The 26,581-nt window shown below is 38.2% G+C and overlaps 1 long non-coding RNA gene across 2 annotated transcripts; it reads left to right on the top strand.

Annotated features, from left to right (window-relative positions):
- Positions 1-6,354: 6,354 nt before the first annotated feature.
- On the top strand, positions 6,355-22,893 carry LOC112671484 (uncharacterized). Of its 2 annotated transcripts, none has more exons than XR_003143665.3 (4): positions 6,355-6,390; positions 20,848-20,952; positions 22,227-22,337; positions 22,687-22,893. It is a non-coding gene; the product is annotated as an uncharacterized LOC112671484 (long non-coding RNA). The 2 variants fall into 2 exon arrangements; XR_007410543.1 differs by having other exon boundaries at positions 20,848-20,958.
- Positions 22,894-26,581: the final 3,688 nt, after the last annotated feature.

Here is a 26,581-nt window from a genome sequence, read left to right as displayed (position 1 = left end):
AGAATTCAGTCCTAGCTTGAGATTTGAAAGTACATTTAAATTTAAAGTAAATTATTGAAAATATTGATCTACAGATACAGAGTATACCAACAAAATTTTTTTTAGCTTTTCAATTCACTAGCATACTTACAAGTACATACAGTCCATGCATATAATAATAATAATAATAATAATAATAAATAAAGTCTCATTATACAGGAAGTAAAATTTAACAGGCAAAAGAAATTGACAAGCTCATCAATAGGGGAAATATTTTAATATATCTCTCTTAATAATTAATTGATCAGTTAGAGAAAATAAGTAAGTTTATAGAACAGAGATGGAAAACTATGGCCCACAAACCAACCTGTCACCAGCTTTTGTGAATATAGTTTTATAGGCACAAAGACAAGACCATTGTTTATGTATTGTTCATGGCCACATCCCTGCTAAAATAGCAGAGCTGAGCAATTATAAAAGAGACAGTATTGCCCTCAAAGCTTAAAATATTTACTATCTGTTTTTTTTACAGAAAAAAAACTTAACAGCTAATGATATAAAAATTTTTATTAATATTTTTAAAAATATTTATGTTGGGTTATGTACATAAAATACCCAGGTTATCAGAATTTAGTGTAACCTGTGTAACCACCACTCAGAACAAGATTTAAAACATTTCCATCACCCCCAGAGAGTTCCATTCTGACCACGTCTAGACAATTTCTTCATTCCTTACATCCAACCCACCTACCTGGAGGCAATGATTTTCTTATATCTATCACCATAGATTAGTTTTACCTACAATAGTATTATATAGTATGTACCTTTTTTTTTTTTTCTGTCTGGCTTACATCACTTTTTTACACCATGTGTTTTAGATTCAATCATGTTGTAGCATGTCCCAGTTATGGTCAAGTAATACTACATTTGTGATGATTCCACAATCTGTTTACCCATTTTCTTGTTGGTGGGCATATGAATGACTCTCAGTTCTGGTCATTATAAATAGGGCTGCTATGAGCATTCTCTGAAAAGTCTTTGTGGACGTATGTTCTATTTCATGAGTAAATGTCCAAGGAAGCAGGGTCATTGGGTAAACGGATGTTAATTTTATAAGAAAACTGCCAAAGAACTTTCCAAATGTGTACTATGCTCATCAGCAAAAGATAGCCTCAGCAACCTTTGATAGGCTCAGTCTTACTGAACCCAGCTCCCATGTGAGAATGAAATGCTATCACATAGTGGTTATAATTTGCCCTTTGCTGTTGACTTGTGATGCTGAGCAACTTCTTATGTGCTTATTAGCCATCCTATGTCTTCTTTTGAGAAGTATCTACTAGAGCTTTTTGTCTGTTTTATATTGGGTCATTTGTGTATTTTTTATTATTTGTAATCTACTCCTTATGTTTTGCATGTAAGTAATTACATATTTACAAATTAATATAATAGAATATAATATGTAAATACAATCTCTTTATTTTTTGCTTGCCTGTCTATTTTTATGATATCTTTTGATTAGCAGCATATTCGACTTCTAGTAAGTCCAATTTATCAAGTATTTTCTTTTATGGATAATGTTCTTTAGGTCATCTATGGATCTAGCATTCACATTTAGATTTTTAAGTGTTAAAGAAGATCTATAGTTTGATCAAGACTTTCACATATATTCATAGCAGAACTTGAAGCAAAAGTGACCTAACTACCAATTTATTCCCTGTTCTTTTTGGTAAAAGATATATTCTTTATTTCTTGATGAATATGTGTGTCACAAGGGTCATTCAATAAAACAATATTTAGTGTTTTGTGTGTCAGGAACATCATCATGTCTGGGAGTAATTGTGAACAATAACACAACCTGCAAATTACAATCCCTATTTCCCAAATAATTGTTTGGATTTCAAAAATTTATTTTCATTACTGAATGTATGTTGTACGATTTTTTAAAAGTAGAATATTATTCAAAGTTTTTGTAGAAAAAAAATAACCTTTTTTCATGTTTTTCATTTACCTTTCCTGTATGAAAGTTCACTGTATCCATCTTACAGATTTCCTCCAGCAATGCATTACAAAAAGATCACTCTCCCACAGGAGAGTCCACTTGGAAATTCTCCTATTTAAAATTAAGCAAATGGGAATCAGTAATGAGAGGGACTTCCACTTGTTCCCCATGGTGAAACTCAGTGCATTGCCATTTCCAGCAACATATTATGAGTAGACTTCCCTTAGCTTTTAGCTTCTTCTCATCTTACTTCCTTCCTTATTACTTAATATTTAAGCCAGAGCTAACTCTGCAAACTTCAGCAGAGGAAGACATTCATATATTCTATTTGAAAAGCATCAGCTTTAATAGAATGTGCTTTGCACATCAAAAGTGATAATTTTTTTTTTTTTTTGCCTCACAATGTAAGTATTAAGACTTGCTTATTGGGACACCTGGTGGTTGAGTGTCTGCCTTCAGCTCAGGGAGTGATCCTGGGGTCCTGGGATTGACTCCCACCTTGGGCTCCCTGAAGGGAGTCTTCTTCTCCCTTCTCTCTGGGTTTCTCACGAATGAATAAATAAAATCTCTAAAAAAAATGACTTGCATATTGATGTTATCAGTGGCCTCTGAACTGTAATTTTTTTTAGGACACTTAACACTTATTTTTTCAATCACTATTGCATTCAGAGGAAGGGAGATAGAAATGTAGCTTAGTTTATATTTGTTTCATCTTTTTAATTGTTTTTTAATCAGTGGGCCAAGTGTTTGCTATGAAAAAGTTTTGCATTTTTTGAATCTCCTAAAGTATCAGGTCATATTTTTCATGGCACAATTTAACCTCTGAGCTATCTGGTTTAAGCCATTTGTTTATCAGTGGTGAGCACTGGAGTTTGGTTTCCAGTGGCTTCAGGGAACATGCTCTGACCTTTACTCTTGATAAATTTACCTTCACATCCAAACCTGAGGATGATTTATTAGAATAGTTGGCCAACTTTTCAAACCAACTTTGTTTCAGTCCTTTCCAAGGAGTGAGGAGGGGGAGAAAGATGTTTCACTGCACATAAAAATAAATCTTTCATTGGGTTGGAAAATATTTGTCCTGGGGAGAGTTAAGACCCAGTTGATTTCACTCCATTTTCCTGTCCAAGGATGAAGTCAGAGGTTAATATCTTGGCCAGTTTCTATCTGAATAGCACTAAGGGGACTGAAGCTGTTCTTCTCAGAGCAGGAAGACTGTGGGTCTCACATGACTTCAAGATCTGAACCATCTGAATGATCATTTACAGTGAGTCTATAAGGTCTTTTGAGAAGAAATTGTATCATTTTAATTGCATGCTACACGTTATTCTTGGACTTTATGTTCTAAAGAAGACAATAGCCCATAAAAAGATGATAATGTAATTTGAGATGGTGATACATACTGTTGCAAAGAGGTATATACAAAGCAAGGTAAATATGTACACAGTTAGTATAGAGCAAGGTCATGGGGAAGAGTAGCAGAAAGTATCAGGCAATGAAGGGATGCTGTGTGTTAAATAATGTCAAGGAAGGTGCCTCGTTAGCGCAGTAGGTAGCGCTCAGTCTGATAATGTCAAGGAAGAGCTCTGGAGGAAATCCTGAAGGAAGACCCTCCAGAGAAGAATGTAGGAATGTAGCTATGCAACAACTCGGGTGGAGTATACTAACTAGACAGACAGGACAGCAAGTGTTAAGGCTACAAAATGGGCATAGATGTTGCATATTTAAGAAAAAGCCAAAGGCTAATACTGCTAGAAAATAATAAATAGGGGAAAAAGTGGCAGGAGATAGAGGTGAGGGACAGGTCATATAATGTCTTCTAGGCCATGGTCAGAAATTTGTATTTAAGGCATACGAGAGAGCAGTGAAGTGTTTTATGAAGGAAACATATGATACTCATTTTTATTTATTTTTATTTTTTTAAGTTTATTTATTTATTTAAGAGAGAGAGAGAGAAACCATGAGTGAGCACAAGCTGGGTGAGGAATAGATAGAGAGAGGGAGAAGCAGACACTCCACTGAGCAGGGAGCCCAATGTGGGGCTCAGACCCCAGGACCCTGGGATCATGACCTGAGCCAAAGGTAGACGCTTAACTGACTGAGGCACTCAGGTGCTTCTATTTTTATTTTTTTAAGATTTATTTGTTTTTGAGAGAGAGAGAGAGAGAGAGAGGTAGGAGCAGGAGTGGCAGAGGGAAAGGGAATGAAAGAATCTCAAGCAGACTTCATGTTGAGCTCAGAGCCCAACTTGGGGCTCCATCTCATGACCATGAGATCAGGACCTGAGCCAAAACCAAGATTCAGGTGCTCAACTGCACCACCCAGGCACCCCTATGCGACTTATTTTTTTAAATTTTTTATTTATTTATGATAGGCACACAGTGAGAGAGAGAGAGAGAGAGAGGCAGAGACACAGGCAGAGGGAGGCACAGGCAGGCTCCATGCACTGGGAGCCCGACGTGGGACTCGATCCCGGTTCTCCAAGATCGAGCCCTGGGCCAAAGGCAGGCGCCAAACCGCTGCACGTCCCAGGGATCCCATGCGACTCATTTTTAAAAGATAACTGTCTGTGTAGAAAGGTCTGTAGGGAGCCAAGAGCAGGGTCAGTGAGACTGGACAGAACCAGGTAAGGCAGCAGCAGCCAGGTAAGAGATGAGCTATGGAACAGTGGCAGCCTGGATCCCAGACACAGCTGTGAGATGGCAAGGTGTCAGAGGTAGATACATCCTGGAGAAAGAGTTGACAGCATTTGCTGATGGACTGGGCTTAACGAATGAGCCTGCATCATGGGAAGAATGAAGATAATATTTATTGTTTGGACACAATAAAGAAGCCAGTCCAAGAGGGAAAAACAAACCTTTTCTTCTTGTTAGCTTAGTTTGACATGCCTATTTGACAGCCAAGTGGAAATGTGAAGTGGGGCAAATAAATGTCCAATTCTGAGTTCATCAGAGAGGTTAGTGCTGAAGATGTAATTCTAGGAGACATCACCGGACAGATGGTATTTACAATCAGGTTTCTGAGTGAAAGGAGAAAATGCATGTAAACAGCCGTAGACTGGGGACTGATCCTACAGTGGTCCAGCATCTGGAAGTTAGGAAGAGAAGGGGAGTCAGGAAAGAAGATTGGGAAGAAATGGAGAAAAACAGGGAAAGCAGGATTTTCTTGAAGTCAAATGAGAATCGTTCTTTAAGGACGGAGGTCCCATGTCGAATGCTGTATGAGAATTGAGTAAGTTGAAGAGAGAGAATTGGTGACTGGATTTACTGAGACGAATGTCATTAGTAGCCTTGACAAAAACAATTTCAATGCTGTGAGGGGAGGAAATCTTGATTAGAATGGGTCAAGGGTGAGTGCATTTTAAGGAAGTGGATGCAGTAAATATGGACTATTTGAAGATTTCTTTTTTTTTTAATGATTTTTTTAACTTTTTTTTTTTTTTATGATAGTCACACAGAGAGAGAGAGAGAGAGAGAGAGGCAGAGACACAGGCAGAGGGAGAAGCAGGCTCCATGCACCGGAAGCCCGACGTGGGATTCGATCCTGGATCCCCAGGATCGCGCCCTGGGCCAAAGGCAGGCGCTAAAGCGCTGCACCACCCAGGGATCCCTATTTGAAGATTTCTGATGTGACGTGGGGAGAGAAATGAGGCAGGATGGGGGGTGAGGGGGCGGAGGATTTGCTGAGGATCAAAGGAAGATGCTTTTGGTTTTTTTTTTTTTGTTTGTTTGTTTTGTTTTGTTTTGTTTTGTTTTTTTGCTTTTGTTTTTTAAGATGGAAACTATCACAGCTTGTTCCGTGTGCTGATGAAAGGGAAAATCCAGGGGAGAGCAGGGAACAGGCTGTTAATTTGGGGAGGAAATTTCTTTGGAGGCCAAGAATGGCTGGTGTCCTGTGTGTAAGTGGAGAGGGGACAAAGAAGGACTGATTCAAGGAGCAGAGAGAGGGGGAAAAGCCTGCAGAAACCATTTCATAGGAGGGATAAGGGTAAGAGGGGGACCGCATCCATAGGCTTTGTAATAAGCCAAAAAGATCAAGTGACTCCAAAAACTAAAGCATAATGGAAATCGAAAGGATAATCATGTGTGTTAGGGGTAGGGGAGGAAGAACAAAAAAAATATCCCTCTACCTCCTGTGTTCTCTAGCTGGCCCTGCAAATTGGACTGACAAAAGACAGGTGAACAAGAGAAGAGCAAACAGAAAGTGCATCACCCATAGGCACAGGGGCACTCAGGGATGAATAACTCAATGGCATCATTCGAACTTGGGACTCACCCAGCATCTCAATGACAACAAAAACCAATGACTTCATAAGAAGTGACAAGACAAAGGGAAGAGGGTTTAGGCTTTTAGGTGACAAATTATGGGAGGGCAAATATATGGAAAACTAATGGGCACTGAGGACTAGTGAGGTTTGTTATATAGACTCTTCCTTTGCCTTCTTTGGGCTGATAAGGGTCGTTACTTGTCTCTAGTGGTTGACTTCTGCTTCCTGGTAGAGAGGGGAGGGGGAACACCTTCACAGATTTTCCTGCTTTTAGGCAAATAGACAGAGGATAAACAGTTTTTCTTCTATTAGCTTCTTCTCAAATACCTTCGGTTCAAAATACTCCTTCGTGCCAGAGTGGCATTGTTTTCCGAATCCCTTCAGTAGAACAACTGTATTTAGAGAATCTGATTACTTTCTATCTCAGGATAGATCAATTTCAGATTTCATTAGTTAGGCCAGCCTCCCAGTCGATCCCCCTGAGCCTTTCCATGGCAGCCCTATGGTGCAGGCTGGCAGCAGGAGTTTGGGCACAAGTGATTGTAAGCATTTACAACAACAGTTTATATTGATAATTTTATTGATTGGTAGAAGAAAGATGGTGGATATTATCTTTTTAACTGGTTAATAGGTAAAAATCCAGGCATTGATTCCAGCCTCTGAGAGTAGGGGATATAACCTTAGAAGTATGCCAGTCAGCAAGGACAAACCAGCGGGAGATCAGAAACCTCATAAATCATCCTAAGGAGGATAATTGCAATGAGGATAAGTAAAAATTGGCTGTATGTGTAATTCATTTTTACAAAATATTTAACAGTTTATGAATTCTTTTCATTTTTTGAGAAATATAATATGGAAATGCGAATAAAACATTGTATATTGTTTAACAGATGATCATTAAGCAGCTACCCTTATAACTCCACAGAAGATAAGAAACAGTACTACCAAAACAATCCCATCTCCCGCCCTGTATTCCATTCTACTCCCTCTCCTCTAGAAATAGACTCTACTGTGACTTGAGTAATAATCATTTACATGCTTTGCTTTGTAGTTAATCATATCTAGAGGCATCTCCAATACCTTCTTTCTGTCTCTGTCTCTTTCTCTCTTTCACACACACGCGCACACACACACACACACACACACACAAACACCCTCCAAAGTGCTTTTATGTCCTTCGTTTTTCTCTTCTTTTGGTCCTCATTTCCCCTGTGGACATGGCCATCTACATTTATATCTTGAAATAGGAATCTGCAGTGACTCCTCTTAAGGGTTGTTTCAGAGGACTGGAAGGGCAGAAATGAGTATAAGGCAAAATCAACCAGGTACTTGTTGAGATGTGAACTTAACCTCTATCACATTATTCAACTTCACACTTGAAAAAAGTCATCAAAGTACTGTTTTTGTATGAACATACTTCCCCAGGAACCTTAGACCTTAAGCAATTTGTTTTCCTGGACTAGCCCTAGAGAAATTTTGGTACTGGTAAAATTAACCTAGCTGTGGCATTCACATTTCTAGCCCTCGTTTTGACAGCTGGTGCCCTCCTAAGTGTTGCCTGATTCCTCAGCAGGTGACCGACCACTCCTCCTTCAAAGTTTTTGAATTTAACTTCGCAAATCCTATTTCCTTCAAAATTTACCTACACTGTTTCTCATTGCTGAACTGTCTGATCTTCAGAGATAATAACCACATGGCCAAAATTTAGTGAAAGTTTTACTGTATTTCAAATATTTTGCTAGATATTTACATGCATTATATATCATTTGATCTTGACATTAATCATACAAGATACTTCCATTATTATCCTCATTTTACAAATGGGAAAAACTGAAGCCCAGTATAATACACCTAGTAAATGTCAGAAAGAATTTTGACCCTGGTCTGGCCTATTGGCCTCCCTAGTTATAGTAGGATACTCACTGATTTCCATTAACTAATTCAAGCTTAAGTGTACAAGGTATTGTACAAATAGTATAATTTGAATGGAATAAGTTGGCTAGTGTCTACTCAAGATACTAAACATACAAAAGGTATTTTTGGTTAACTATATCTCATGGTAGTTGTGTAGACTGTATAATAAGTAGAAATTGTTGGTTTTATGCCCAAGGATTTATTGCCTCCAGTTTTCTTGGATTAATGCCACACCAAAGGTAAATTTAAAAGGATAGAAAAAATTATATAAAATGAAAATGTATTAAATAGTATCTCATTAAGATGTAAAATGGTAATAGTAGGAAAGCTGGACATTTTACACAAGTGTAGGATACTACAGACTTTTCTATTAATATGTACAGATTAGAAATTCTAATGGGTGTTCCCTTAACAAAACTGAATCTAGATAAATTATACCTTTTAAAAAAGTGTACTCTCAAACAAGTAAGGAAAATACACAGATTCAACAAAAGAAAACAGAAACCAACCACTGAAAACATCAAAAACAAACAAAGAAACTAATAAGCAAATGCAAAATTAGGCATTGACCTACAGATAAATGTCATTGCTCTCTCACCAAGGGTCGGGAATAGGAACATGAGACTCCTACAATCATTATGTATCCAATAAGTGAGCTAAAGCAGTCCTGGGTAGATACTATCACCCAGGTCATGGATCAATCAAATGCAAACTGTTATCCAATAAATCATTCAAGATTTTAGCTCTCAGAACACCAAATTTTGAGTTGATAATCATCAATTATCAAAGATCCAAGGAAATGAAGCAACAGGAGTAGTTGACATAAACAAACATAACATCAATTTAGACACCCCAAAACTGAAGATATTGAATTATCAGATATAGGATATGAATATATGAAATGTTTTTAAAAATAAAACAAAATAATAAAACAATAATCAGGTAAAAAGAACGCATATCATCCTTAAATTCAAAAATAACCAATGAAGCTTTTACATTTATGTTGAATTTTTGTTCATAGTAATATTCTTATATCATTATTTATAGTAAAGTTATATCATCTTAAAAACAAAAAAGAAACATTAAATAAAAGAGACAGTTGAGAAAAGAGTTAGTAGATCCAGATAAATGACCACAAAGGGACACAGAAAAACAAAGAGAGAAAATATAAGAGGGAGATAAATAAACATAGAGATTAAAATAGGGAGGTTTAAAATATCAAGTGAAGTCCCCAAATGAGAAGATAGACAGAATGAAGAAAAGGCTTAATTTGAAGAAATAATAGATAGGAATTTTCCATGTATGTATAAAGAAATAGAATAATTAAATATCCAATAAATTTTTAAAAGAGAGTTATCCACTCCAATGCACATTTTAGTGAATTGGCAGAACCATGATAATAAATGGAAAGTGTTGAATACATAAGGGAGGGAGAGAGGGGGAGGGGGAGAGAGAGAGAGAGAGATGATCTGCAATTAAATGACAGCTGAAAAGACAGATTTTTTACAAATAGAATTCAGAAGAAAGGGTAATATCTTAAAAAGAATTCAGAGAAAAACTTTTAAATTAATATTGCATTCTTAGAAAAACTATGTTCTAAGAATGAGAATGATAGAGATATTTTCAAAAAAATTCTGACTGAGCATAAGACACATGGACTCTCACTAAAATAATTTCTAAAAGATTTACTTAGGAAGAAGAAAATGATCTTACAGATATGTTGATATAAAAGGGAAAATAATGAAAATGAAACTGGTACATGTGAAATTAAAAAAAATCCAATGCATAAATAAAAAAAAAATAATTAGATAAACAAAAGGACAGGAGGAGGTGCCTGGGAAAGAACAGAGAAGGATAGAGAGAAATAGGGAATATATTTAATATATTCAAAGAAATAAAAATACAAGTGTGATAATTCATGTAAGTAAGAAGAAATATAAAAATGAAAGGAACCTACTGGAATTTTAGAAATGAAAATGTGATTAAACTAAATTAAAAATACAACAAATTAGTTAAACTAAAGATTAAGCACAACTGTTGAATTAAACTGAAAGAGAAAAATGAAGAAAATATCTTAAATCCTGAAAAACAAACAGAGACATGGGGGTAAAAAGAGGATTAGAGACCCAGATGTTTGTATGAAGGTGTCTAATCAAAAGGCCAAGAATAAGAGAAAAATAAAATATGTTAGAGATAATATCCAAAGAGATATTATGTCAAAAATTTCCAACACCAACAAAAAGCACAAAGCAATAGATTCAAGAAGCCACACAAATCCAAGTCAGGATAAATAAAAAGAAATGCAAAACTAAATACTTTGTAGTAAAACTATAGAATTCCAAAGACAAGAAACATGGGAGTAACTAGAAAGAAAAGATAGTTGAAAGCTGACTCCTCATTAGCAACAATGAAAGCCAGGAAAGGGAATACTATTTTCAATGTAAAAAAGAGCCAATAACCACCATCCTATAATCTCTACTGAGCAGAAATATTTTTCAAGAAAATTAAAGTAAAATATAATAAAGTGAATAAAATCTGAGTTTGCCATCAACAGACCAGCAAAGGGAAATTCTATAAGATACGCCTTCGGCAGAAGTGACACAATCTGAGCTGGATAGGGTGAGATGTAAGAAGTAATATATAACAGGAAAAGTGATAAAATACCTGGAAAATATGAAGACGAATGGATTAGAAAATAACGTCTTTTGGATTCTTGATGATATAATTAAAATACAGTAGGGTGCAAACCAAGGGAAGGTGAATGAAGCTTAAAATTAACTAAGGAGGAGGTGTGTCAGGATTTAGAGAAAGATGCAATAAAGAGTACAACAGACCCTCTCCCCAATATTTAACGTGAAGTTGTTTTGTTTTGTTTTGTTTTGTTTTTAGAGTGAGAGAGTGTGGGGGATGGGTGGCAGATGGAGAGAGAATCTCCGCAGACTCCAGGCTCAGCACAGGGACCAACACAGGGGCTCAATATCATGACCTTGAGATCATGACCTGAGCCAAAATCAAGAGTCAGATGCTTAACTGGCTTAGCCACCCAAGAACCCCACTGGTGAAATTGTTTTTGAAAAGTAATTTAAAGTATCTGGAAATTGTCTTAAGGACATAATAGTAAATGGAGAAATACTCATTCAAGAAAATCTACCATGTTGGTATGAACAGTCAGTCCATGGCATTTGAGCTATGTGCTGTTCTTTTATCCCCCCCCCCCATTCAATTTCGATATTATAGAAGCTTTATCTTGGACACTCTGGCCAGGTGAGGCCAGTAAGACAGGTGTGCCTTCTCCCTGTAGATTATGGTTTGGGGCTAACAGATACATCCCAGGAAGGCCAGGCTGCTGGCAGTTCTCATTTCCTCCAGTCTTACATTGGAGAGGCCCTGTTCCAGGCAGGGCCTTACCCCTACCCAGCTCCTACCCTAGGCATTGCAAGTTTCCAGTCATTTACTTATAGGATGGAAGTTCCACACCAGGAGAAACAGATAAGAGTGGGGGCTTCCCCCGACCCCATCCCTGGCCTCAAAGAGAGGGTTGCAGTCCTGGAAAAACAGGTCAAAGAAGGAGTATGTATAAATGGCTCCAGGGCTCTACCTGTGGGAACAGGCTATACATTCAACAGATTGTGGAGAACTCCATATCTAAGGGCACCATTGAAGACAGTGAAAATCTCAATGGAGAGCAATGAAAAGGTCTCTAGCAACTCGATGCAAACAAAATAGTGGAGCAGTTATAAGTCTAATAGAGAGAGCCAGGGACGATCCCTCCTGGAATCACAGACAACATTGAGGTCAGGTGGGCTGAATGGGCACTGTAAGAAGCTTCCAAAGGGGAGTCATCAGAGCAGGGCATGTTTGAAAGCATTCCCCAAGCAGTGCAGACCCATCAACACTGGGGGGAAGCCTCACTAGGAGATGGAACTTAAACACAACCTCCATCCAAACACTGACTGACAGGAATCCTGGTTTCAAAATAAAACCACACTCATCCCTAGTAGTCTGTGAGACTGTGTGGATGCTATGTCCCACAGGAGCAATCTGAAAGGAAAACTCTGTGCTAGTAGTCCCTGGGTAAATTTGGGAAAAGAAAATGTAAGCTCTTTGAATCATAATAGAGGTCTACCATCAATATATGTGTATCCAATGGTAGAGGGTAAAGTTCTTACTAGCTAAGGACTTATGCAGAACATTTGAGCAATAAATGTGAAGGGAAGGAAAAGTAATTTTACCTCTACTCTTCTGAGTTGTTAGCTACGACCATTGTAGTAAAAGACAGACTAACAATCGGAAAACACAGAACTTTATTAACATGCATGATCCCTCTATACATGGGAGATTCCTTGGAACAATTAGAGACTGTCCAAGGTGGCTTAGAACTCAAGATTGAATGCCTTCTAAATAGAAAAAAGAGTGGGGGAGGGATGAAGATCTCTTATGGGACACTAAATGACTTTTAGGAAAGATGAATGGACCCTTAGAAAAATAAAATTATGTTAATTTGTGCCGAGGTTTGTCTGGGTGTGGTGTGGATTTCTAGTCTCCTCTCCTATGATTAGAATTAATCCTTCCTGAATGTTTAAAGTCGTGGGGAGGGGATTTATAACAAATGAGTTCCTTCGGGAGGATCTGTCAGAAAAAACCTCTCTCTGCATTTGCCGTTTTTCAAATGCCTACAGCTCAAAATAATCAATATATCAAAGAGACATGTTTTGGGGTGACATGTCATAAACTCCTATAGTAATATTTGGAGCTTATACCATTCTGGGGACAACCCCTAGTTAGCCAGGATAAAAGAGAAAAATAATATGAGCAGGGTTATCAGAGGCTTCATACAATGGAGGAAATAGATTTTGCAGAATTATTTTTGTTTGCCAAATCACTAAACAATAAACAAATTGCCAAGCATCTGACAACAAAAGAACCCTTCCTGAGTGAGAAGGGAAATCAATATACAGAGACACATCAATATTGTATTTAAAATATCCAATATTTAACAAAAAATTAGGAGAGTTTTTTGAAAGAGGAAAGTGTAACCTTTACCCAGCAGAAAAATCAAGCAATAGAATCTGCCTTGGAAAGGGGCCCAGGGAGTGGACTTAGCTGACAAAAAAACCCCAAGCAGCCATTTATTTAAATATCCAAAGAACTAAAGGAAACCATGCTTTAAAAAATAAAAACAAGTATGATAACAATGTCTCTTCAAATAGACAATATCAATAAATATATAAAAATTATTTTTTTAACTGGAAATCAGCACAGTTGAAAAGTACAATAGTCAGAATGAAAAATTCATTAGAGGCCATTGGAGAGTTGAGCTAGCAGAAGAATCAACAAAGTTGCAGGTAGATCATTAGACACTATACAAGCTGAAAAATGGAAAGAAAAAAGTTGAAGATCAATAGACAAAGCTTCAAGGAAAATATTTGGGGAAATAATCAGTGAAAGGATCCCAAATTTGATGAAATATCTGAGAAGGTTAGAAAACTCCCAACTAGGATAAATGCAAAGCGATCATACATAGACACATCACAGTAAAAATACTGAAAGAAAAAATCTTCCAAGCAAAAAGAAAAAGAAAGATTCATCTTGCACAAGGAAAATCCATTAATATTAACATGTGACTTCTCATCAGAAACAATTGAAATCAGAAAAACAGTGGGATGATTTATTCAAAGTACTGAATTGTTTTTTTTTCTGAATTGTTTTTCAAAAGCTCTCAACCAAGAATCTCACACACAGCAAAAAAATGATTCTCCAAAAATGAAGATACATGAATTGTATCTCAGTAGAGTTTTAAAAAAGAAAAGGAAGGAAACCAAAAATCCTTCTAGATGAGGATAAGGCTATTGTTCAAATCATACTTTGATTAGTTGCATATGCATGTAGTAATTACCAGACTATTAAATAAAAATTCATGTTTTCCCAACTAGTATAGATGAAAACAGAATCAGGAAAAAGTACTTAATTAATAAAGAAGATAAGAAATAAGAGGAAAGAATCAGAAAGGTGGGGCAAAGAGTAAGCATACAATAGTGGTGTATAAAAATATGATAATCTATATGTAACTATAATTAATGTAAATGATTAAGTGCTTTAGGTAAAAGACAAAAGTTGTCATATTGGATTTTAAAACTCCAGCTTTATTTATATTTATTTATATACATGCATCTAAAACACAAGGATAGGGCAGCCCTGGTGGCGCAGCGGTTTAGCGCTGCCTGCAGCCCAGGGTGTGGTCCTGGAGACCCTGGATCAAGTCCCACATCCGGCTCTCTGCGTGGAGCCTGCTTCTCCCTCTGCCTGTGTATCTGCCTCTCTCTCTCTCTGCGTCTCTATGAATAAATAAAAATAAAATCTTTAAAAAAATAAAAAATAAAAAAATAAAACACAAGGATATAGAAAGGTTAAAAATATATATATATAACTCATATATTCTAGACATATTTCAACCAAAATAAAGATGATGTAATTATATTAATCTTAGATAAAATATACCATAAAAAAAAGGACCAGGGCACCTCAGTTGCTCAGTCTGTTGAGCTTCTGACTCTTAATTTTGACTTGGGTCATGATCTCAGGATCGTTAGATCAGGCCCCAAGTCCTGTTCCATGTTCAGTAGGTAGTCTGCTTGAAGATCTCTCCCTGTGCCCCTCAGCTCTTCTTGCATGCACACATGCTCTCTCTCTCAAATAAATAAATCTTTTTAAATAATACAGTTCATAAGCAGGGAGAAATAGTTAATAAGGAAAAAAGTATAAGTAATTAGAAAACAAATATGAATAAACCTAAAATTTGAGAATATGAAACAATTATGACTTTTAAACTAAAATGTGTCATAATTGTAGAGAGTCTAGACCTTCACAGTATAGTAAGATGCCAATAGATTTGCCAATAGATTTGGAAACTGAAATGGATGTATTCCTGGGAAAACGTAATTTAATGAAAGTAACAAGAATTAAAAATCTGAATGCTCTTATTTCTGTTCAAGTAATAAATCTCTATGTAACCTTGTACATTCTCACAAGAAAATTTACATACTTAGCTGATTTCACAAGGAATGCTACCAAATATTCAATGGACAAACAACTTCTGTTGTATACAAACTGCAGAATTATAAAGAATGATTACTTCCCAGCTCATTTTATGAGATATCAAAACCTAAGAGGACAGTAGGAGAATGAAACACTTTAGGCCTAAAATCTATGAACATGCAAGACTAATTAAGAAAGGGAGTGGTGGTGATACCCAAATTATATCATTAGAGATGAAAAATGGGATAAAATTATAGACCTTATAGGTATTAAAAACATTCAGGGGTATAATAAACACCTTTATGCCAATAAATTCAAGAATTTGGGTGGAATAGACAAACTCCTTTTAAAAAATGCAACTTGTCAAAGCTGACAGAAAAGGAATACAATTGGATGATTTCAAGTAGTGAATTCTTCCAAATATTTCAGTCTTACACAGGCTACTGAAGAGTATAAAAGCATGCCCCAATTTCTTATATAAGGATCTAATTGCAAAATTTGACAAGGCCATAGAAAGTATAAACAGTTATAGATCAAGCTTTCTCATAAATATATATGAAAAAATCCTTTAAAAATAATCAAATTAAATCTAACAATATAATACAGTCCAACAAACTAAAACTGATTTCAGGAATACAAGATGGCTTAACATTTGAAAATCATTTAACATAATTCTCCAAATGGAAAGAAAAAAAAAACATGTATTATAATGCTGATAGGTTAAATGAAGCGAGATCATTTGACAAAGTTCAGTATCCTTTCATGATCAAATGCTTTGCAAATTAGGATTAGGGTTTACCTAACCTGGGAATCTATATTTTTTTAAAAGATTAACTGATTTATTTGAGAGAAAGAAAGTACAACAGAGGGAGGAGCAGAGGGAGAAACAAAAATCTCAAGCAGATTCCCCACTGACCATGGCACCCGACTTGAGACTTGACTCACAAGCCTGAGATTGTGACCTGAACTGAAATCAAGAGTCAGGAGCTTAACCAACTGAGCCATCCAAGCACCCTGAAAATCTGTATTTTTTAAATCCTATGATTTCATGTTGTAGCTTATGAAAGAGATTTATGCTCACACCATTTTTATTCAAAATTATATCAGAAGTTCTAGCCAATGCAATGAAGAAAAAAAACTCTAATTATAGGAAAGGAAGTAAGGTATCATTTACAAACAATATGATTGTTTATGAAATAAGAAATCAAATGGAATACAGAAAACTATTAGAATTAATAAATTAATTCAGAGAGATACTGTGTACAAAGTCAATATGCAATACCAACTGCATTTCTATAAACTGACAACAAATAAAAAACAAAATTTAAATGATGCCATTTATGCTAACATTAAAAACCATCAAATACTCAAGAATAAATTTGAAGAAAATGTGCAATGTATCTACACTGGAAAAAAACAAAATCTTATTTGAGATAAATAAGATCTAAATAAATGAAAGTATATATTATGCTCATGGATTAGGAGACACAAACAGGAAAAATGTCAATTCTTCACAAACTATCTTCAGATTCGATGGCATCCCACTTGAAGTCCAAGCAGGTGTGAGTGTGTGTCTGTATGCAAATTGACAAGCTGATATCTGCAAGATAATTAAAAATATAAAGGACTGAGAATAAAAATAAAGGCAAAGGAATTACTAAAGATACTGAGGCCTATTACAAAGTTCTCATGATTAACACAGTGTAGAATTAGTGCATAGATAGACTAATGGAAAAGAATAGAAAGAATACAAAAAGAATAGAGTCTCACATACTTAGCACCTGATTTATCATAAATATGACACTTCAATAGGGAGAGAAGAATGATATCTCCAATCAAAGGTGAGGGGTCAGTTGGACAACTAAATGAACAAACATGTGTCTTGATCTCCATTTATCAGCATACACAAATATGAACCCAGATAGAAGACAAAAATAGAAGAGGTATAATGATAAAGTTTTAAAAGTAAACACAGAAGAACATCAGACCATGAATAGGATAAAGATTTCTTAAGTTGGTCACAAAGATATGAACCATAAATGAAAAGAAATTGATAAATTGTATTATATTAACTACTGTTTATCAAAACCACCAGTTTGAGATGGAAAAGTCACAGCATGGAGTACAGTGATATACATCTATCCACAAAGGGACTATATCGAGAATATATAAAGAATTCTGACAAAGCAGCAAGAAGAAGATGTAGGAGCATGTTCATAGCAACGCTGTTTGTAACAGTTCCAAAAGGGAAACCATCAACAGATGAATGTAGAAACAAATCATGATGCGTTCATACAATGGAATATGTACAGCAATTGGAATAAATGATCTTCAGCTACACACAGCTGTATAAATGAATATCACAATTGTAATGTTGAGTGGAGAGAACATACACAAAAATATATACCACATGATTCCATTTATATAAAGTCCAAAAGCAGGCAAAGCCTATTTATGCGGCCAGAAGTCAGGATGGCAGATATCCTTCTGCAAGAAACACAATGAGTAAGGGACTAAGGGAGGAGCTGCTGGGATACCGTTCTTCATGCTCAGTGTCCAGTATGGATGCCATCACATGCATGTTCATGTGCTCAGATTGTGAAATTGGTCAGATTGTAAATGCATGGTGTGTATGCTTTTCTAGAGGTATATCATACTTAAATGAAGTGTTTTAAAATATGTTTTATAAAGATTTATTTATTTATTCATGAGAGATACAGAGAGGGAGGCAGAGGGAGAAGCAGGCTCCCCATGGGGAGCCTGATGCGGGACTCGATTCTGGGACTCCGGGATCAGGCCCTGAGCCGAAGCCAGATGCTCAACCACTGAGTCCCAAGAGTTCCATTTTTTTTAGAAGATTTTATTTATTTATTCATGAGAGACACAGAGAGAGAAGCAGAGACATAAGTAGAGGAAGAAGCAGGTTTCCCATGGGGAACCCAAGTTTTAAAATATTTTTTTATTTATATTTTTATCTTTATTTTTTATAGGTGTTCAATTTTGCCAGCATATTAAAATATTTTTAAAATACATACCCAGCTGGAGCTGTGCGATAAGTTTCAGAATGTCACCACCCCCAAAATGGCTTTCAACCCTGTGAAGTTGCTATTACTTCAGGCTATTACAGAAAAAAAAACAAAAAAAAAAAACAATCAAAACTAAAACAAAACCTTCTCAATGTTGCCTCCTTGATACCAGTAACAGCAGAAAAAACAGCAAGTTGTCCTCCCCTCTCTCCCACCTTCCAATATTGTGCAAATTCTTCTAATGGGTGGGACATGATTCACACCCAGGAAAACACTGCATATGGGTCCCAGCCTCTGATGTACTGGGAAGCACATCTAAACAGGGTCAGAATGGATGCTGAGTGCCAATGCATCATACCCACCACAAAGAGGGAGGTGGTTGTACAACACATGGACACGTTACCAAGGAAGTCAGACATCAGACTTGAACTCAAAATAGCAGTGATGTCTGGATATATATATACACACACACACACACACACACACACACCCTTGGGGCCATATGAAAATGGGAGGACAGATATCAGAACTGATTATTTCACCAAAGACAAGTAGGAGATGGTGGGGAGAAGTGGCCCCAGAGTGAGATCTTGGGTAAGTAATACTGACACTTCAAGGAAGCCAGAGAAAATGAACCAGCAAGGGGGGTTGAAGAAGAGCATTCAGAAATATTAGAAAGGAACCCTGAAAAAAAAAAAGCCAAAGAATCCCAAAAATGAAAAAAAAAATTTAAGGAATTCAAATATGGAAGAAGAACCCATGGAATTTACTAGTGGCCACATAGAATGTTATATGTAGAAGACACCTTCTAAATTAACATCTCCAGGGTAGATCTGGGTAGCTAAGTGGTTTAGCCTTTGGCCTGCCTTTGGCCCAGGGTGTGATCCTGGAGTCCTGGGGTTGAGTCCCGCATCGGGTTCCCTGCATGGAGCCTGCTTCTCCTCCCTCTGCCTGTGTCTCTGTCTGTCTCTGTCTCTGTCTCTCTGTCTCTCTCATGAATAAATAAAATATTTTTAAAAATAAATAAAAATAAATAAATTAACATCTCCAGTCTCTTCAGAAATAACGATCAATAAGGTAAGTGCCAGAAGAGTTAAGCTGTTGTGAGTGAGAACGTGACAGCTTGCAAGGATTTGAAGGATTTGCAATCTATTGACAAGTCAAGTGGAATTAAAACAACTATTTCACCTCTCTTGGCATGTACTTCTTCAACTATAAAAACAAAACAAAACAAAAAACAGCAGTTTGCCGGGAGGATTAAGTAAGTGTGGTCATGCACCTAGCACAGAGCTGACACATTATGCCCTTGAGAGTTTGTGTTTTGATTCCTTCTTTACAAGTTCCTTGAGGGCAGGGATCACTTTATTCTCTGTTGCATCCCCAGCATTAGCACACAGCCTGACACATGGAGGCACTCAATAAATGTTTTTGAAGATATGAAGGAAATCTTGATAGTATTGCTGTTAAACCAGAGTTGGCAACTGTTTCCCTCATTCCAGCTACTTGTTTTGAGGTTATATTTGTTACTAGAGGCCATGGGGACAGAGCAGCATTTGCTACACCAGGCTGGAATGGCTGTAGCAGACTGGAACCCCATCATCTTCCCATCTCCTGAGGCCAGAGGAGTGGCCCCATAAAAGTGCAGTTTCATATATTAGCTGCTCGTCTATTCAGACCACATGTTATTCTTGCTGCATCTGTTTGCAATCACTCTCACCACTATTCCTTTCAAGCAAGCAGAGGCTAACTGAACAAAAGGCTGCAGGGTGGTATGTGGTGTGAATTCCTCAACCCCTTGTGCTTCTCATTCAACTAAACATAATTCAGGCCTTTAAAACAATGCAATTTCCTGATGCTCCATCAGAATTGGCAGAGGCTGTTGGGTACAATCTCATCATTGCTGCTCCTCTGCCCTCTTGAAAACAACAAAACAAGTGTTGTGATTCCAGATGGTGGGTGAGAATTTCATTTGGTGTCACTTCTCTTGTCCTTTTCACGGTGAGCAAAGACCAAGGGGACTTGGTCACTGGACAATCTAGCCTCAGAGCTCCACCTGATTGACCTGTCAGGAACCCTGGTCTCCCCATAAAAGCCAACCTCAACGGGTACTGCGTGGGATGAATTCTGGCTCAGAAAGCTACAGACTTTCGTAGTTAGAAAGAGGCATGAAAGATTACTAAGTGTAGCCTCCTTTCCCCATAGAGTAGAAGCTGAAAACAAGTGAGGTGAGCAATTTGCCCACGGTCTTTTGAGGCTGAACAAAATTTAGCATCTCTTTGATCTAATGCTTCTTCCTTTCATTTAAAATGGTGTGGATTTTAAGAGAAATATAATCCACATGCCTCTGATTGAGTTACATTCACTGCATCCAGAAATCATTTTGTTCAAGCCTGTCAGTGCTCAAGCCACCCTCTGAGCCTCTTTGCAAGCACTTAAGACTTTTGGAAATGTGACGTGGTATTTTTGCCATGGCAATGTAAAAATCTCTTTGAACTAGGGCTTTTGTACTGAGAGAGGGAGACAGAGAAAAGCACTAGCTAAGGAAAAAAGAACAGAAGGGAGAAAATAAGAATTAGCACATAAATATTATCTGTTTTTAAATTGAAGTCGTGTTTCCTCATTCCCAGTGCCCCCCAGTAAAGCCTGGGATGGGAGGTGGTGCTTTCCAGCATGGTTTGAAGAAGGGACGGCTCTAAGACCTGGAACTCACATTCCCAGAGACACCTGATCAGGTACAGGTAATTGGTCTTCTGATCAATAGAATCTGTTGATGTAGCCACAGCCACCTGTGAAATCCTTCCCCTTAGGCCCCGGGCTCATATCCTCACTTCTTCCCTCTGAATTCACTCCTTATCATAACAAACCCCGAGTGGGCTCCAGGGATAAGCAGGTTCCTCTGTCATTCTGGAACTTAGAAACAATCAACCCCCTGGAACTGGATTTTTTTCTGTTAGAAATAAAAACAGAATACAGAGTTGGGAGTGGAGATTGACTCTGTGAATTGCATTAGATAAACCGAAAACCATCTGGGGGCTGATCGCCACAAAAGGTGAGGGAGCTGAGGAGACTTGCCAGGAGATAAAGTGAACCATCACCATGCTAGCTCCCTCCTTCCCTCTGTTGAACTCCCTGATCCAATATCACCCCAAATGAAAATTTGTTTACTATCACTAACCTATCTTGCAATGCCTGGGCTTGAGAGACCTATTTGCTACGGGGTGTGTGTGGCCTTAAGACAAAATGATTGGCTTTCTCCCTTTTCCATCCACACAGCTCACAGAAACTATCCATTTGAGGCTTCTTCTCCTCTTTGAGATCCTCCTGATTTTACCCAGACACACATCTAAGTGTGGGAGAGAAGCAGGTGGGGTGGTGGGTGACCAGAACCCTGCTACAGCGGAGCTTCTTGAAGGTGGCTCTGTTCAGAAAGGGAACCATGGTTCTTGGGAGTAGATGGCAGCATGAGGGCTGTGGTCCAGTGAGAGAGCCCATACGTGAGTGTTTCCATTGCTAATCCTCTCATCCCAAGGAGATGAGATCATTATTGGAAAGATCGTTTCTAATGTGACTTCAGGCTCCAGTTTCAAATGAGCTGGGAAGGGGACTCCATCCCCCTTTTCTTCTAGAAAGGGGACTCCATCTCCCTTTTCTTCTAGACTGTCTGTCACTTGGTTTTCTCAATCTGGGCACTATTGACATGTTGGGCCAGATAATTCTACGTGTGCCCTGTACACTGTAGGGTATTTAAGATCACCTCTCCAATAGATGCCAGTAATAATCCTTTCAACGCTGACAATCAAGAATGTCCCCAGATACTGTCCAAATGTCCCCCCAGGAGTAAAATCGCCAGGCAAAGAACCAGTGGCCCAAAGACCCGAAGCTTTAGACTAAAACAGCTTCTCGCCTCTTCCCATCTTGCTGCTTGAGGGCCATCCCAGAGCCTGGGCGCATTCCTGCCAGGGCACTGACTCCCTCTCCCATCTCTCTGCCCCATGCCTACACCAAGAGGTTGCCCTCAGTCTGCTCTTGGAGTCCTCGGCTTCCTTGGAGAAGATTGTGAGAAGGAAACAAACAGAAAGGGGGAAGAAATAACAAGAATAAGAGCAAAGGATTAAAAGTAAGCAGAATCTGGACATGGGGAGAAAACATGATTCCTTTTCCTTCTCTCTCTGTCTCTCTCCCCTACCCTCTCCCTCTCTGTCTCTCTGTCTCTCTCCCTGTGTGTCTCTCTCTCACTCTCTCTGTCTTTAAATAAAGGGTCCTGGGCTTTCTCAAGGCAGCCTGTATCTGAATCTGGTTTTCATTTGCACGCCCCACAGCCATGAGCCTAGCTTCTTCTAGTAGATAATTTGACTTGATTACTTTCTGAAAGGGCAGACAGAGCTGGAGTAGCCCTGTACTCATTTACTTGTCACTCTCCACACTGCCTTAATTTGGGTTGAGCTGCACCTCCCCCTGCCCCCCAGGATGGATTCCGAGACTGGACTCAAACTCCCCTGGGAAAGAGCTGCAAGAAGACGGGCAGTCGTCCGGCCTTGGATGCGGAATGCCTGACACTGTTTGACAGAAACGGAATGCTAGTTTAACAAAAAAGACCCAGGCAGCGCATTCCCCACCAGGACGGATTCGGGCTTTTTCCCTTGACATCGACACCAGCTAAGACAGAAAATAAAAGTCAGGGATAATTAAAAATCAAATTGGTGATTTTGTGAACAGAAGAACCCTGGGTTATACATTTCTATTTATTTATCTTTTTTATTCTCAAACATCTGGCACAGCACTGAGCACGTACAGGTGTTTGATCGGTATTTGTTAATTTATTGTCAGACTAGGTCACCTGTTCTAGTGAGATGGAATTGTGGGCGGTGTTACAACTGTCCCCAAAATATTATTACCTAAATTGTGAGATTACTGGATTTTCTTGTACTGCAGTAAAATATGCAGTAAAAATTATATTTTTAATTTTTTTTAAAGACTTGATTCATTTATTTGAGAGAGAGAGAACAGGAGTCTGAGCGAGGAGGGGGTGGAGCAGAGAAAGAGGGACAAGCAGACTCCCCACTGATGACATAAGGCTGAATCCCATCTGATCCTGATCCCATGACCCTGAGATCCTAACCCAATCGAGAATTGGGCGCTCACCCAATTGAGCCACCCAAGTGCCCCAAGACCAGATACTTTTAAAATAAACGGTCCCTGGTTCTTTCACTGTAATTCTGTTTATTTCAATTGTACCCCTTCTAAAGAGCTCATAGAGATTCTACATTTCTCCTTTCCCTTTTTCCCTTTCACTAATTTTTATATTCCCCAAATGAATGAGACCATATAAAAGGGAAAGGAGAGAAAATGAGTGAAAATATCAGTGAGGATGACAAAACATGAGAGACACCTAACTCTGGGAAATGAACAAGGGGTAGTGGAAGGGGAGGTGGTGGGGGGGATAGGGTGACTGGGTGATGGGCACTGAGGGGGGCACTTGGCGGGATGAGCACTGGGTGTTATACTATATGTTGGCAAATTGAACTCCAATAAAAAAATTTAAAAAAAGAGATTCTATATTTCTGTGCAGCTTTCTGAAAATTCTAGTCTTAGTTTTCCCTCTTCTAATTACTAGTAAATCTGTTTTCTAAGCTAGAGTTGAAAACTGGTGACATGTATTTTTTGGCTCACAGATCAGTTTCTGTTTCTACTCGTATGTTTATTTTATGCGGATGTCTTTTGTAAGGCCCGTCCTCTCCAGTTCTTCCCTCGCTCAGATACTCCAGAGCCCTCTACCTGATGTTTCACATCCTTACATCCTCTGCCCCACTCTCGTTTGAGATATCCTGGTAGGTGCCAAACATATAATACTTTGGGCCTATAAACCATATTAAATTGCCATTTTGTTTTAAAAATGATCAACAATCCTCCACTGTGCATAGTTCAACCTCCAGTACACCGTTCATTCCTGCTTCGAGATTAGGAAGGAAACTCCTCTTTGCTTCATAACCAGGGAGGGGCTCAGTTCAAGACTCACAGAAGGTGCATCGAAGTCTTCTTTTAATTGTTTGAAATTTTAAGTTTGGGCATATGTGTGGGATTGAGTAGAAGAAAGTGGCCAAATTTTGGAATTTAGAATCAGAAACACTTTAATTTGAGAACCAGTTCAAACACCTTGTGTCCTTGGGCAAGTGATTAAATCTCTTCACACAGTGGTTCTTTCATCTATACAAGTTCAAATAATAACCACGATATTGATCTTATAGCATTTATGGGAGGGGTGTTGTACATAAAGCACTTAACAAAAAGCCTTATATATATTAAGCACTTGTTAGCTGTCAGCTCTTATGACCATCAGCATAAGTATTACTACTAATAGTTAATTATGAAATGAGACAAATACAGGCACATAATGGAAACAAAAGTCTGTCTCTTAAAAAGCTCCAAAGAGATTAACAATATTAATTATTCAACAAGGACATGTAGATGTGATATGTGAGTGTACACAGGTGTGTCTGAGCATCTAACTCTCAATGTGTGCGTATGTTTTGTGTTGACGGCATGTGTATGGGAGTGGTTTCTTGCATCCAAGTTTTAGTGTTACATGTTACCTCAATTTGACAACTGAAAAGAAGCAGGGAGGTTAAGTATTATAGGGAGAAGAAATTCATGGCTGAGAAACAGCCAGCCTTTGTCACATTCTGTTGACTCAAGGTTGTGAAAATTAAGTATAGGAATGTTGCTTTCTTTTTTCTTCTGGCAAATGGAAAGGCCAAAGCTCAGAATTGTTGGAAGTGACAACCCAATTAATCAGGCTCTGTGCTCAAGCTAGGTGTTGAGCCTGCCCACAACTGTGAAATTTTTAAATGACCCCTTTGTCTTCAGCAGTGCCAAAGCCAAATTCTTGTGGGATCACTTGCTACTTGGCACCTGGTATCTGACCAGCAAGAATGTGGGACAGAAAGTTCTTTAAAGAGCAGCCAAGCTATGCATTTGTTTCCTCTGCAAGAAAATGTAAAAGATGCACTTTTGCAGAACACGGCAGTTTATCGAACTCCACTACTGTATATGCCTCTGGCAAATATCTCTCTACAACAACCGAATCCAAGTCGACATAAATGTTGACTCCATCACTTGAAGTGGCAACAAAAAAGGGAAGTTATCATACTCATAGACTCATAGAATGGAGAGCAGTGAGAAATCTTTGCATTTCATTGCAATCTTGCCCCCCCACCCTCCACCGCCCGTCCCCTCCTCCAATTTTCTATCAGATGGTAAGATGGAGAGCAAAGAGATCGAACTGCATGGCTAAGATAACACAGACAGACACAGTTAAATCGGAAAACATGATCTCCTGGCCCGCAGTACACGGTCTCCTTGCATCTTGATGAAGACTTGAACAAGAAGAGGCCTGTGAATTCTCTTTCCCCATTTGCTGTTTCTATTGACTTAGAGAGGTATCCCTCTCTACAAAGCCCACCTAGTACCTCCACTTTATCTCAATTTTTCCTGATTCTATTACTGGGAATTAAATTGGACAAGCATCACTGATACTCTACTCACAAGGAAACAGAGACTTGGAAATGTGAAGGGGCTTGGTCTAAAGTCACAGGGAGCTGGGCCTCCTTACCCAGGCCTCTGAGCCCCCCTGAACCCCAAAACTCTGTATTAGGATGGGATGGAATTATGTTAAATGATACATGACAGAAAACAGAGATATTAAATAATTTATCTACAGTTATACAGCCATCTCAGATTACATAACTTTTCCCTGCAACCTGAATGCCTGATAATCAAGGCCTTTTACTGCCATTTAAAGAAAACATCAGTGCTGATGGCTCATAACTTGAACACCAAAGAAGCAAAAAATAAGCCTCGCCTGCCAATAACTTGCTCAGTGAGTACTTGTGTGTGTGTGTGTGTGTGTGTGTGTCACTTACTATGTACTTGAGAACCTTGTGGGATCCTTTACGTATATTTTAAATTTACCTCATTCGAACTCTGAGAGTTAAATATTACTAATCCAATTTTTCAGCTGAGGAACTGGGGCTTTGGGAGAACATGCAACTGCTTGAGTCACATTGCTAGTGACTCAAGGTAGAGCATGCTGCAAGTGATTTGGGACCTTGTAGATATTTATGGCTTGATTTAGGAACTGGCCCAGTGCAGGGCCTAAGGGAATCAACAAGCAGAATTAAAACCCTCCCGTGTCCTGCTCTACAAAGTCTACACCCTTCCTTCTACTGCCCAGTCCCTGCGCAGTGAAGATTATTTCTGACCTAACGCTCCTTCTTCTCTGAATAAGAGTCACAAGGGTTATTTTGCAAGGCTTTCAAGATCTCCCAGATAATAGATATTCATAAAACGATAGTTACAACCCTC

Source organism: Canis lupus, chromosome 5 (genome assembly GCF_003254725.2).
Source record: "Canis lupus dingo isolate Sandy chromosome 5, ASM325472v2, whole genome shotgun sequence".
Lineage (NCBI taxonomy): Eukaryota > Metazoa > Chordata > Mammalia > Carnivora > Canidae > Canis > Canis lupus.
Note: the sequence above shows the minus strand (reverse complement) of the source record. Positions and strands in the feature narration are given on the sequence as shown.